General features: G+C 34.0%; 1 protein-coding gene across 3 annotated transcripts in view; it reads right to left on the bottom strand.

Annotated features, from left to right (window-relative positions):
- Positions 1-13,348, bottom strand: part of NLGN4X (neuroligin 4 X-linked) — a 189,689-nt gene that overhangs the window by 141,366 nt on the left and 34,975 nt on the right. For 2 of the 3 annotated variants that reach the window (XM_032191110.1, XM_032191125.1), the window contains exon 2: positions 7,938-8,021. The gene's annotated coding sequence lies outside the window, so the exon portion shown is untranslated. Of the gene's footprint in view, positions 1-7,937; positions 8,022-9,229; positions 9,280-13,348 lie in introns of those variants that run through there. The other variant, XM_032191117.1, reaches the window with a different exon arrangement.

Below are 13,348 nucleotides of genomic sequence, written 5' to 3'. Positions count from 1 at the left end.
CTTTACTAGTCAGACCACTTGTCTTTGGGGTATCTATATATGTCTTTGGAGTTGGTGGATGTGATTGCTGGGCTGCTTTCCATAATCTGTCAGCAGTCATGGTCATCTTAAGAGGTCCCCAGCTGACTGGAGACTTGCTAATGTGATGCCCATCTATAAGAAGGGTTGTAAGGAGGACCCAGGGAACTACAGGCCTGTCAGCCTGAACTCAGTGTCAGAAAAGATGATGGAACAGGTCATCTCGAATGCAATCACATAGCATATGTGGGACAGTGGGGGGATCAGGCCCAGCCACCATGGGTTCATGAAAGACAAGTCCTACATGACCAGGTGCATCTCCTTCTCTGACCAGGAGACCCACATGGTGGATGAGGTAAAGTCTGTTGACATAGTCTACTTAGAATTCAGCAAGGCATTTGACACTGTCTCCCACTGTATTCTTCTGGAGAAGGTGGCAGCCCATGGCTTGGACAGATCCACTCCTTGCTGGGTTAAAAACTGGCTGGATTGCCAGGCCCAGAAAGTAGTGGTGAACGGAGTGAAATCCAGCTAGTGACCGGTCACAAGTGGTATTCCCCAAGGGTTAGTGTTGAGGCCCACCCTCTTTAATATCTTTATTGATGATTTAGACAAGGGAATTAAGCGTACCCTCAGTAAGTTCGCAGACGACACCAAGCTGGGGGGAAGTATCAATCTGCCAGAGCATAGGAAGGCCCTGCAGAGGAACCTAGACAGGATGGATCTATGGGCAATGTGATGAGGTTCAACATGGCTAAGAGCTGGATCCTGCACTTTGGTCACAACAACCCCATGCAATGCTACAGGCTTGGAGCAGAGTGGCTGGAAAGCTGTGCAGAGGAAAAGGATCAAGGGGTGTTGGTTGATGCTCGCCTGAACATGACACAGCAGTGTGCCCAGGTGGCCAAGAAGGTCAACAGAATCCTGGCTTGTATCAGGAATAGTGTAGCCAGCAGGGCCAGGGAGGAGATATCCCCCTGTACTCTGCTCTGGTGAGGCCGCACCTCGAGTTCTGTGTTCAGTTTTGGGCCCCTCACTACAAGAAGGACATCAATGCCCTGAAGCGTGTCCAGAGAAGGGCTACAAAGGCTCTGGTGAAGGATCTGGAACACAAGTCATATGAGGAGTGGCTGAGGAAACTGGGGTTGTTTAGTCTGGAGAAGAGGAGGCTCAGGGGAGACCTTATTGCTCTCTACAACAACCTGAAAGAAAGTTGTGGTGAACTGGCTGTCAACCTGTTCTTGCAGATAACTAGGTATAGGACTAGATGAAATGGATTCAAGTTGCACCAGGGAAGGTATAGTTTATATTTCTTCTGAGAAAGAGTAGTCATGCCTTGGAATGGGTTGCCCAGGGAAGTGGTGAAATTTATTAATAAATATAAGTGGAAATTATTCATTTCTTACAACAACAAAAATTGCAGATTTTTTAAATAATAACTGAGCAACAATTTTTACCATTTATTTGCTAAAAATAATGTTAAAACAAAAAAAAAATAAACAAAGATTTTATCTGGTTTTGATAACATTCTGTGAATAGTTGTGTAAGCTTTAAATCCATATTCATGCTGTGAGCACAGATGGATAAATTTCCATCACTATCATTGAAGACACATACAGGTTAAAAAAATAGTGATAGTTCATATCTGATCAGGAGAGGAAGCCACTGTAATACCTGAAAACAGACGGAATCTAAATTTGATGTGACCTAGATAGTTTCACCTACACACAATAATTCTGAACTTTATTTCAAGTAGTGGATAACAATATTGCACATCATGTTGTGTTTTCTTTCTCTTTCTCTCTCTCACTTGTGTGTGTGTGTCCTTGGGAAAGAATAATGCAAAGCAGCATATATGAAAGAAAATGTCATTTTTTAAACTGTCATTTTTTTAGTAATGAACCTTTTAGGTAGAAACTTTTTGTCTTTTATAATAAAAGATTCAATAGAAAAAATGCTGTATATAGTTATTTTGGTCAAAATGTCAATAGAAAAAAAAAAAAGCTGTTATAAAATATACAGCTGAACAATAATACTAGGTGTCTGGGTCTAAAATGTAATTCAATTAAATCTAAATGAATAATATATTCACATGTACAAACAAACATTTACCTTCTGAATCAAATAATGATTTTCAGTTCTAAGACATTTCTACAAATAGTTTGACTTCCTGCTGGGAAAAATAAATAAATAAAAAAATAAAATGTTTTATTTTATTTTCATTTCAGAGAGAAAGAAACATGCCATCATCTACCCTAGTCACTCAACAGCTGTATCAATATGTTTTCAGGGCAGTGATTAGTATAATTGTGGTGAATTTCTTGTATTCAGAACAGAATAGAAATAATTTGGTAATTTTTCACTATTAAAGAACTACGCTACATTATTTCCTCAAGCAATACAATACTAGGATTTTTAAAGGCACTTAATCAAATGAAGTATCCAGTCAGTTTCTCAAAAACAAAATGCAGACTATTTCCTCTCCTTCAGCCTTCTCTGAAACAACAACATTTTCAAATTCACTCCTATCCATCCAGAACAGCTATGTGCAATCTTGTCAGTGGCTGTAAGACTAAGAAGACGGCTTCAATCCTCTGCTTCCCATAAGATAAACTTCCAAGGGGTTGAAGTTAAATAAAAACAAACAACAACATCAACAAAAAATGGTATCTAGCACAAGATTTATATTCAGAAGAGGATACACATAGTCTTCATGTTACTTACTAGTTAACTTCAGAAGCCCATAAACTCATGGAGCCCCTCTCCTTTACATTACTTTTTTTTTTTTTTTTTTACATTTACATTTATTTTTTACATTACATTTTACATGCCCCTTTTTTTTACATTTACATTTTACATGTGGCCTAGAGCCACAAAAATCCCAGGTAATATTCTAGGAACCTGAAAAGCTCACAGGAATCACAGTTTTCCCTAGACACACAAAGATAACCTTCTGTACATACGCAGATGTTCAGCATCTTGTTTGATTGGCTTGCTGCTTACCACACACATATATCTGTTTTCAGATCAAAAACTAGAGACAAATTTAAGTTCTAGATAGTGGATATTTTATTTTATTTTATTTTATTTTATTTTATTTTATTTTATTTTATTTTATTTTATTTTATTTTATTCTGTCTAAATGACTACCTGTGAGCTAGATGTCTCAATAGGGATCTAGTTTATTTAGTTAATGTACCCTAGGTACTTATCCAGAACATGAACATGGTAATGTAGGTGTGTATGTTTGAGTATGCAACCCTTCCACATAGGGCTAGCTGATACAACATAATACTGGAGATCTGGGCCTTCTGGAGTGGTGCTGGCAGTCTAACAGACAAATACAGGACACCTAAAATTGCACTAGAAGACAGAATTTAAGTAACCAAAACTGTCTCAATGCACTAGAAGACAGAATTTAAGTAACCAAAACTGTCTCAAAGAACAAACAAGCTTAATTCTCCTGATATGCTGTTTGATAAACAGATGTCTTATTCAAACAAGTTTCATCTTTATACAGTTTCTTAAAAAATCACCAAAACAAAATTTTGAAATTCTAACGAAGCTTTTCTACCTACTTTGTCCCAAAATTGCAGTACTGGTGCTGAGTTTCTTATAGTGCTACATGTGCATTACAAATAAATAAAAATAATATTAAAAAAAAAAAAAAACAAACAGATATGTACATACACCATTTAATTTGAGACTTTTCCATGTTTTATAAATGTGTCTCTTGATTTCATAACCTACATTTTGGGTAGACCTGTGTGGAGACAGGAGTTGGATTTGATGATCTTTGTGGGTCCCTTCCAACTCCAGACATTCTATGATTCTATGATTTTATTCTGCATTAAAATGCTCTACATAATTTCATTGCCTCCTACTCTAAAAACTAGAGCTGATAATCCAAGACCTAAACGGGTATTTAGCAAAGGGTGTAGGAGATGGTCTTCCTTCATCATACCACTGAGTTATCCAAACAAAATGAGCAAAACTTATCACAGTTGTAATATTGCTTAATCATATTACTTAATAATGAAGATGCAGTGTGTTTTGAACCTTGATAGCATTAAAAACAATCTTGTGCATGTAATTTTTTTGCCTTAGGACCTTATATTCAAATGTCCTTTACTATTCTTCCTAATTAAAAATAATAATAATTTAAAAAGAGGTTTCTGTTGCTCAGTACAGTACATTTCCTATTTCATCTTTCCAGTTAATAGTAAAATCTGCACTTCAGTTCTTTGAATTTAACATGAAAACATAAATAATAACAATAATTTAATCATTCATATGAGCTGCCTACGGAAAACACAATGTAATTAATTTTTATTTTTCCTTCACTTGCTTGCTGCTGACGATGTTATGATTCAGTGAACTCCAGTTAGCCATCCAGTCTGCATAACATTGAAATTACGTTATTTTGAGTTCTGCATTATCGTCATTGTACACTGCTTTAAGTAATGTAATGTTCAAATTAATTGCCTAAAAAATCAATTGTATTTATGGAATTGTTACGGAATTGTTTATAGTTCTTAAAGATTTAAGGAAATTGTGGGAATTTTATTTGTCATCAGAACTCACCACTGAAATTATACTTTTTATACCTTTAGGTAAAGGTGTTAAGTATATCCAACTGTATTGCCACCTGAAAAAATAAAATAAAATAAAATTAAAATAAAATAAAATAAAATAAAATAAAATAAAATAACCCGCCTGGAAAGTTTTGGTGACTGTTATTTTGTATTTGCATAAATCTTGCTCACTTGGATTATTCAGAAACCGACATTTTGGTGGAGATCATTAGAGTGTGTATACATTTAAGTAGTTTAGATCAGTCACAATGAAACACAGAACTAAATGTTGCAATAATAAAATATATCAGTTCTAATTCACACACCACAACATCAGTAATGTCATGAACCTATTGAGATTGCTACACAGAATTTGTAAGGTTAGATTTACTGATAATATTTCAGAGAAAACCATCTGATGAAAGTACCATTTAACAAGAGTTTGGAGTACTCAGCTGAGCATGTTGGCATTTGTGTTCATAAAACCTGACAACAGGAAGCAAAGCAAAGATTTTGATCAACAGCATTGAATCCTGAGAGCTGAAAAGGAGACTGAAGTAAGCTGACAACTCTACGGATAATAGCTATATTGTGCCCTGGTCTTCCTCAGAGAATTAAAAACTGATCCGTTTCCTAAAACTTCTAAGTCTAGAATTGGAGAAAATTATAGCTCCATTCCAATGTGAAGGCTTTATTATTCCTTCACATTTGTTATCATAAACGATGCAAGGCAGAAGGCTTGATCAGAATCTGAGAACATGATCAAGAATCAGACAGTATGTGGGCACATTAAAGAAACTGCACAGCGTTCTATGGCCTACCACAGGGCTCCATCTGCACAGTCAGCTGTCAGGTCAGAATTTTAGAATGAAATCACGCCATTTAAACAGACAACTACCTATGAAGTAAGATCAAAATCTGAGTACTGTTTGCTTTCTTTCATGTTTATTTCCATATTATGCATGGCAAGTGCTTGCTGCATACTCTAAACATAAGTTGCACTTTTCTTTCCATGAGAAATATCATTCTGATTGTTGGTTCATGATGAAGAATTTTATCTGGTTTATGATGAAGAAAAATGTTGAAATGATCGAATCATGGGGACTCCTTTCTGCATTGCTCTTAAATGCAAGTACAATATAGCAAAAGTCACCAACATTATTTTTGAAACAACATTGAAAATGATTCACATCGCCCTCACAGTTCTGTTCATTGAAATGGATACCTATCATCTGCTGCAAATACTGATCTTCAGAGTTAGTTTGGGACATCACTTTTCTGAAAGCCTTCAGATCCACTTCAGTTTGTCTCTTGACAAACTTCTCATAACAATATAGCCTTCTTCTAGACAAAATAGAAAATTCTTTAACATATAGTAGCATATTTTGGTCATGTTTTGGAGGAGTAACTTAATGTTGGTAATTGAACATACATGCGTGTGACAACTTACAGTTCAGGATATCAGCAAGCAGAGAAATTAAAATAAATTTGAAGCAGATTTGAAGTTTTACTTTCTACAGTTCTGGTTTCTTTTGTGTACAGTCCAATTATTGTTTCACATACAAGGAAATTTTCAAAAGACACAATTGCCTTCTGATGTCCACAAACCTAAGCTGGAGTTAAAAAACAGACATCAGTAAGCTCTATCTCACTTTTCTGTTTTATTATTGCTTGCTTCCCTTTCTTCTCATTCTTCATGAATCATCTGGATTATTACAAAATCAAAATCAAACGAACAAACAAAACAAGCAAACAAAATTCTGAGAATATAGTGAAAACTACACACTATCCCTCAGTTTCCCTTCCAGACCCTTCCCATTCTTCTGTGATTTATCTCAGTATATTCTGACAGATCTTGACATGAGAGTTTCTCTCCATTCTTGGAACTTCTCTGTGGCTGATTTTGTACAAGAAAACATAAAACTGCCATAAACTTTTAGTTACAAATAAACTAAGTCATTATTTTGACTTTTACTTCAGCTTTGCTTTCTTTATGTCAAGTTTGTATTATTTGTATCATTTGCTTTCCTTTTTCCTAAAAGTTATATATATATATATAATGAGTTCTCTGAGGAGTATAGGTAATTGAATCCTATCTTCTATACTCATGCATATGTACTATTTGTTATTATAATGACTAGGAGTTCAGCTACAATCATGATCAACATGGGTGCTAAACTATTAAACAGGCTCCTGCTCATAAAATGTTTTATTTTATTACATTTATATTACAACAAATTGGAATAAACATGGCTCAGTGATGCAAAAATCACATGAGTTTTCAAAGCTGTTATATTTTTCATCTGATTTTTACACTTCACATAATGGTACCCTCATATCTTGTAACTAGTCTGTCATACTTCAAATTATTGTTTATTCACAACTCTATTATCACCTCAGATACCTTATTATTTCTTCTCCTTGATTGTAGGACTGAATGATAATCCTACATGTAAATTGAAGCTTCATCTTGTGCAATGATTACAGAAAAAAAAAAAAAAATACATCTGCTTCAAAGTTCATAGAGCATGTAAAGTGAGAAGGAAGTGCTAAGTCATCAGAGAAACTTTTCTGGTCATTTGTTTATGTCCATCCTTCCTTATTAACCAATGCATCAGGCATGATATGAAAAAAAGGCAATAGATTAATCTGATCTCTTTTGGAAGTAAGATATAGTCTATGTGTACATTTATAATCTAAATTCTTGCCACATTTTTCATATTGATATCATAGGAATGCTTAAATACGTGTGTATATATATATAATTATGCATATATAGACATGTACTTTTGTGTCTATGTGTACACTATATATTGAATTATGCTATGTCATACGTTGCTAATAAAGTGAGAGAAAGATAGATCTTTATGAAGATCAATATGAAACAGAATATAAAATGAAACAGCAACCAAGGTGCTTTATTTAAATGTCCCCTTTTGAAGAACTCCAAGAGTTCCAAGAACTTTGGAACCCAACCATGTTTTGAAAACTGAACTTTATTAGCTCTATCTGGTATAGAATGGCCTGGAAAACTGAAACCTTACTAGCTAACAGTGTCACAATATCCAGGCTTAATCCAACATCTTTGAACCACATAGAGGTACCATTCCATATTTCAAGAACTAAAAAAGAATATAATGAATAAACACTAATATTTAGAATGGATTATATTCCAGGTCTTATTCCGTGAACACATGGCAGTACATAAGCATTTTAGCTGGAAGAGTCATCACAAACATATATTTAAAACAAATTTAAGAACACTAGCAAAAGAGACTTGATGTTCATATCTGTGATTTATTTTTCAGATAACTTAATTGTTGTGACTATATTTTTAGTACTTACCACTGTGCTGTGTTTTTGAGAAGCTTTCAGAATCCCCTCGTAGGAAGCAGCATATTGTCATTTCAGTTACAGCACAAGTTTTTCCTGTGAGGAAGAAATATATTCTTCAGTAAGAGAAAAAAAATAAAACGTATGCTTATGAGTCATAGACAGTGAAACAAGACACATATGAAATCACCTATAATTCTGATCTTCAATATTAAAAATAATAATAAATAATATTGATACCCAGAGTATAACTACATTACAATAGTGCATTAACATTTGTCCTAACAGTTATTAGTAACATTTTTTCTTTTCTGATCAATCATTGCTAAGGAAGTAAATTGCCTTTAAACCTTTAAACCACAAAAATATTAATTTTATGAATTTCAGGGAAAAAAAAAAAGACTAGAGAAAGTACTTTAAGACAAAAGAAGTGAAAAAAAAAAAAAAAAAAAAACATGATCTTTATAAAAATATTTCTTTAAATGTATGTTGTATACATTCAAATATCAAATATGAAATCATTTGATTATTTTTTATTATTACTTGAAATTATTTAGCATAGACGTTTACAGAAATTATTATGGCAAAGTGGCAATAGGGTATTTCCTCAGCTGACCTTCAGTCAAACTTAAATATTTAAGTCTCAGAGAAGCCTGGTTCACTTCAAGGACTTCAATTACTTTCCCTGGATTTAACTATCTTCTCACTAAATTTTTAGTGGGTTTGTTTTATTTTTATTTTCACAAAAGGAATTATGACCAGAATAACAATATGAATGTACCATAAGTTTTTTTTTGTGAACAGTGAGCAATTCAATACTCTAGCTTGTACTCCAAATTACTTTTCAATGGATATCTTATTTACCAATATGTTATCCTTTTAGATAGACTATTTCAAATGATTAAATACTAATACTTACTTAGTCTTTTTTGTCAAGACTATATTGAGACACTGCAATTTAAACCTCAAAAGGTAACGTGTCAAGAAAGTTATTTCAGGTAATTTACCTCAGTTCCAAGACTGTATTAGATAAAATACTTTTCTTCCCACAAAAAAAAAAAAAAAAAAAAAAAAAAAGTACAGTTGAACAGTTGAATTTATGGCATAGATGCATATTCTGCAGGGGAAATGCATGCACTGCTTGTATTTATTTTCATTTTTTCTATTTCTCTTAATGCACCAAGATGAATTTCATATCATCTGTTCGTATTTTAACTATGTTGATTAATACAGACAAGCACTTTATGTGAAAAGTACGATTTTAAAACAAATTGCACAAGAAAGGGTCAAGCAGTCCTACTAACTTGTTAACAAAGCAGTGAGTTGACAAATGTGTTCCACAAATTTACATGGCTCTCAGTGTCCAACTGCCTGTCAATAAGACATAACATGACTTCCAGATAACTGATAAACTGTTATCTCAAAGTATATATCTATACACACACACATACAAACACAGACTTTCTAAGTATGCATATGTATAGTGACTAGAAGAAATTATCACTTCTTATAAATAAAGATCCTAAGGATCACAGCACTGAGATTCCATCTCATATATCAGAATATTTTCTTATATCTAGAAAAAGAAAGAGAAAGAGAAAAAGATAAAGAAGAAGAAGAAAAAGAAAAAGAAAAAGAAAAAGAAAAAGAAAAAGAAAAAGAAAAAGAAAAAGAAAAAGAAAAAGAAAAAGAAAAAGAAAAAGAAAAAGAAAAAGAAAAAGAAAAAGAAAAAGAAAAAAGATTTTGGACTTAACTTTTGACCTAAAATAATAGTGTAAATGAAATCAGGATTTAATACTTACTTGCTACTAGTGGATTCTGCAGTCTTAATCACAATGAATAATTCTCACTTACCTTTTTTTTTTTTGACTTATTAAAGCCAAATCAATCCCTATAAATGCAATTCATTGTAACAGTTGCAAATACAGTCCTTAGTCCCATATAATGAAGGTGATTATCTCTAAAAACTGGAAATATATACCTGTGGATGGATATCTGAATACCCATATCTCAGGGAGATATGTATAAAGGGACAAATTTACAAATATGGAATGAAAGAACATTCCTTATGAATAAACAATGCATGAAACATGCCAGCTAAACTGTGAAAGTGTCCATCTGGACACTTATCACAGAGAAAACCTGGTAACAGTGTAAATTTTCATACACACCCATTGAGGAATCAGATGTTGAAGTTTAGGGCAATCTTTATTCCAAGCTATAGTAATATCTTAAATATCTCGATATAACAATTTCATTTTAATTGGAGATTTCACTGCTCATGTAGATTTTGACAGACATTCTAATTCTCCAAGAGTAGTAAGTGAATAAATCTAAGACATAAGAAATAAGAAAGGATTTAAGGAATGGCTGGACAGTGAAAATCCACTAAGGCTAACACAGTTTCCTTTTTCAGTTATTTTAAACTTGTATTTCTTTATTTTGTCAGTCTTTGTAGTTTAATTTCTGCTACTGTTGAATGTTACTCAACTCAGCTTTGCTGGTAAACACGGGCTGCATCTACTGTCTCTCTATAACATCACTATAGTCTTTAGCTTAGAAGAATAAAAACTAAGAAAGTGCTGTTTGTGAATTAGGTTTTCCAAATTTACTTCCTATACTGTTCTTATCTTTCAATTTATCTTACAGATCTTCTAATTCTCCTTGCCAGATTGATTTTAACTGTAGACAATTAGATTATAGTTTAGACTTTATATAATCTACTAAACCACTTTGTTCTCACCGCTCTTGTCCATTTACACCTCTTGTTTAGACTCTATCTATGTAATATTGCTCTCTATAAAAACAACTGCAAATACTGCACTTCCTTTCTATCAATCCGCTCTTAGGGCAAGTATGGGCATGCATGTTAGAGGAATAATATGTTGTCGACGGAAGGAAGACACAGACGCTCAATATGAGTGAACAGTGAACTTCAACTTTAATGGATAGCTCAGTCGCCTTTTATCTAGTTCGAACATAATCAACTCATACATATTGCAAAAACTAAGCTCAGCATTGGCTAACATTTCCCGCTCTTTTCAGTTTGTTCCTCCTTCTTTTAGCCACCGTCCCGCCTTAGGGACTTTCCCAATCGCCCAAGGGCATCGTGTCCTTGATCCTGATTGGCTCTCAGCCAGCTGCGTACGTGCCAGACTCATGTGAGTTGAGTACGGTACTTCACTAGCCCATTGCCTCCTAACTGCCCAACATCCACATGTCCTATTTCACTTAACCATTCCTCCACAATAATAGTCAAGTTCTAAGACAAAACATAGAAGTATTTAATATATATTTTCCTTTTAGAAGTGACATTTTTTCCTCTATGTTTGTGACAACTGGTTTCCTCGGAATTATAAAAGTCTAATATAATTGTTAAGGGAATTTGGCAGCCTTTCTAAGTTTATTTTTCTAAAGTCAAAAATTGTCTTTGTCAACAGTACAATGACTCATATAGTACCATCATAGTCTGATGGTACTATAGTTAGCCTATAGTTACTCAGTTTAAGCTTACATATTTAACTCATTTCCTAGAACTATCTGAAGAGTCTCTGATTTTAAGAGTGATGGAGCAAACATAATTCAAACGCAACTAAGACTGGTGTTCTGACAGTATATTTATATAGTTATCTTAGTCAATACCTTAGAAACAAAATCTTTGTACTATATTTTTTTTCCGCAAACATGATGACCCACTCTCTCCAGCTATTCTAAAAACCTCTGACTGTTCTTTACAATATCCAGTTAGAAGACACTTTTTTTTTCTTTAATTCTCAGTTTTATTCATCACAATGATTGGAGTATTGTAAGCAAATTCAGTTTGAGCAGTCAAGCTCATAAAGTGTGTGTGACAAAATGTAGCATTTTAAACGCAGTCAGCATCTTTAAAACACATCTTTAAATGTGTCAGTTACAGTGTTTACACACTTTATTTATTCAGCTTCATATCAAATTCATTCTTATGACAATTTTATTAATAAACTCTCCCCATGGTTTGAACATTGCATAACAAGTGTAACTTTTTTTTCTTTTTTTTTTTTTTAATACTATAAATAGAAAATTATAGAGGACGCAATAGGAAAATGTGTCTGGGAAGTTCTGTGATGCTCTTTTAACATCAGTAGCCCAGAAGTTGGAATATCTGATAAACAGATGATGCTTTTTGAATGGTTTATTGTCTGGAAAGTTTGAGGGGAGCCATGTTCAGAAGAGAAAAGATGCAAAAATGATCTAAGATGCTAAAAAGGTGCTAAATGATGCAGCAGCAGGAAGTGGACACAGACCAATTGGAAGAGTATGAAAAGCATGGAAGTGAAATCTACTTTTTCCCTGATTTAGCCCTTTTTCTACTTTTTCCCTAATTTGAATGCTAAATAACCGAATCAGACCTCAGGCATCGCTTGTAATTAGTGTGGAAAATAGGTATCCTGGATGGTAGTCAAAGACTGTGGGCTTTCAGTAAGAAAACAAACCCCCCACTCTTCATGTATATCAACTGAGCTAACGTTGATTTACAGACGTCTAAGAAATGAGTGTTGGTATTTTTTTTTATTTTTATTTTTTTACTTAAAACAAATGCAAGTATAAAGTGTTGTATGTTAAGTGTAAATGTAAGTGTAAAGGCTGTGAAATGTGACTTCTCTTTTGCTAAAGGTGCCTGATCTCTTTGGCCAGAGAGCAGAAATTCAGTAACAAGACAAACCTCCTGGGGGGAAAAAATTTTCAACCTGAATTAAAAGTAGCACATCAGAAGAAGACAGGAAGCCTGTAATATACACAGTTCCTTTAAATTATTATTCGCTCTGTTGTATTCATAGTCTTCAAGAAAGATACAGTGGAAGTTCTTGTGTTGCTTCTTTCTCCCTCTAATATGTCAGCTTCCTCATGATCCTCTGCTTCATTTCTTTCTGCTTTAAATAGTTAAACCTACAAACATACATGTGCTTCTGGCCTTGATTCCTTCCTGACACATTCAGATGTGGTAGCACACTCAGAGAAAGCAGAAAAAACATACTGACACTCGTCTGAAGACAGAGGTGAAGGACAGCATCCTCAGCCACAAGCCACTAGAATATCCCACAGAACAGGTGAGTGGCTTCAGAGACAAGCTACAAGAAAGAAAGAGTGGGAATATATGAATCTGTGCAAGGTCTGCAAGATCAGGAAAAACCCTGACCAGATATGGAAAGAGAAAGCAGGCAGAACAGAATAACATAAATGACAGTCTGCTCTTCAGAGAAAACAGGCTGCTACCAAACAGATACCTGCAGCAGCAGAGGAATAATACTACAGAAAGTGGAAGGCTGAGGCTATCTCTACAGGAAGTAGTCCAGTGAGGAGGAATGAAATTCTTTGTAAGGCACAATGTCACTTAGAAACAAGTAATGTGAATTTGTGGAGGTCCCAGTTTTTATAAAATAGAG

The sequence above is a fragment of the Aythya fuligula genome, chromosome 1 (genome assembly GCF_009819795.1).
Source record: "Aythya fuligula isolate bAytFul2 chromosome 1, bAytFul2.pri, whole genome shotgun sequence".
Classification (NCBI taxonomy): domain Eukaryota; kingdom Metazoa; phylum Chordata; class Aves; order Anseriformes; family Anatidae; genus Aythya; species Aythya fuligula.
Note: the sequence above shows the minus strand (reverse complement) of the source record. Positions and strands in the feature narration are given on the sequence as shown.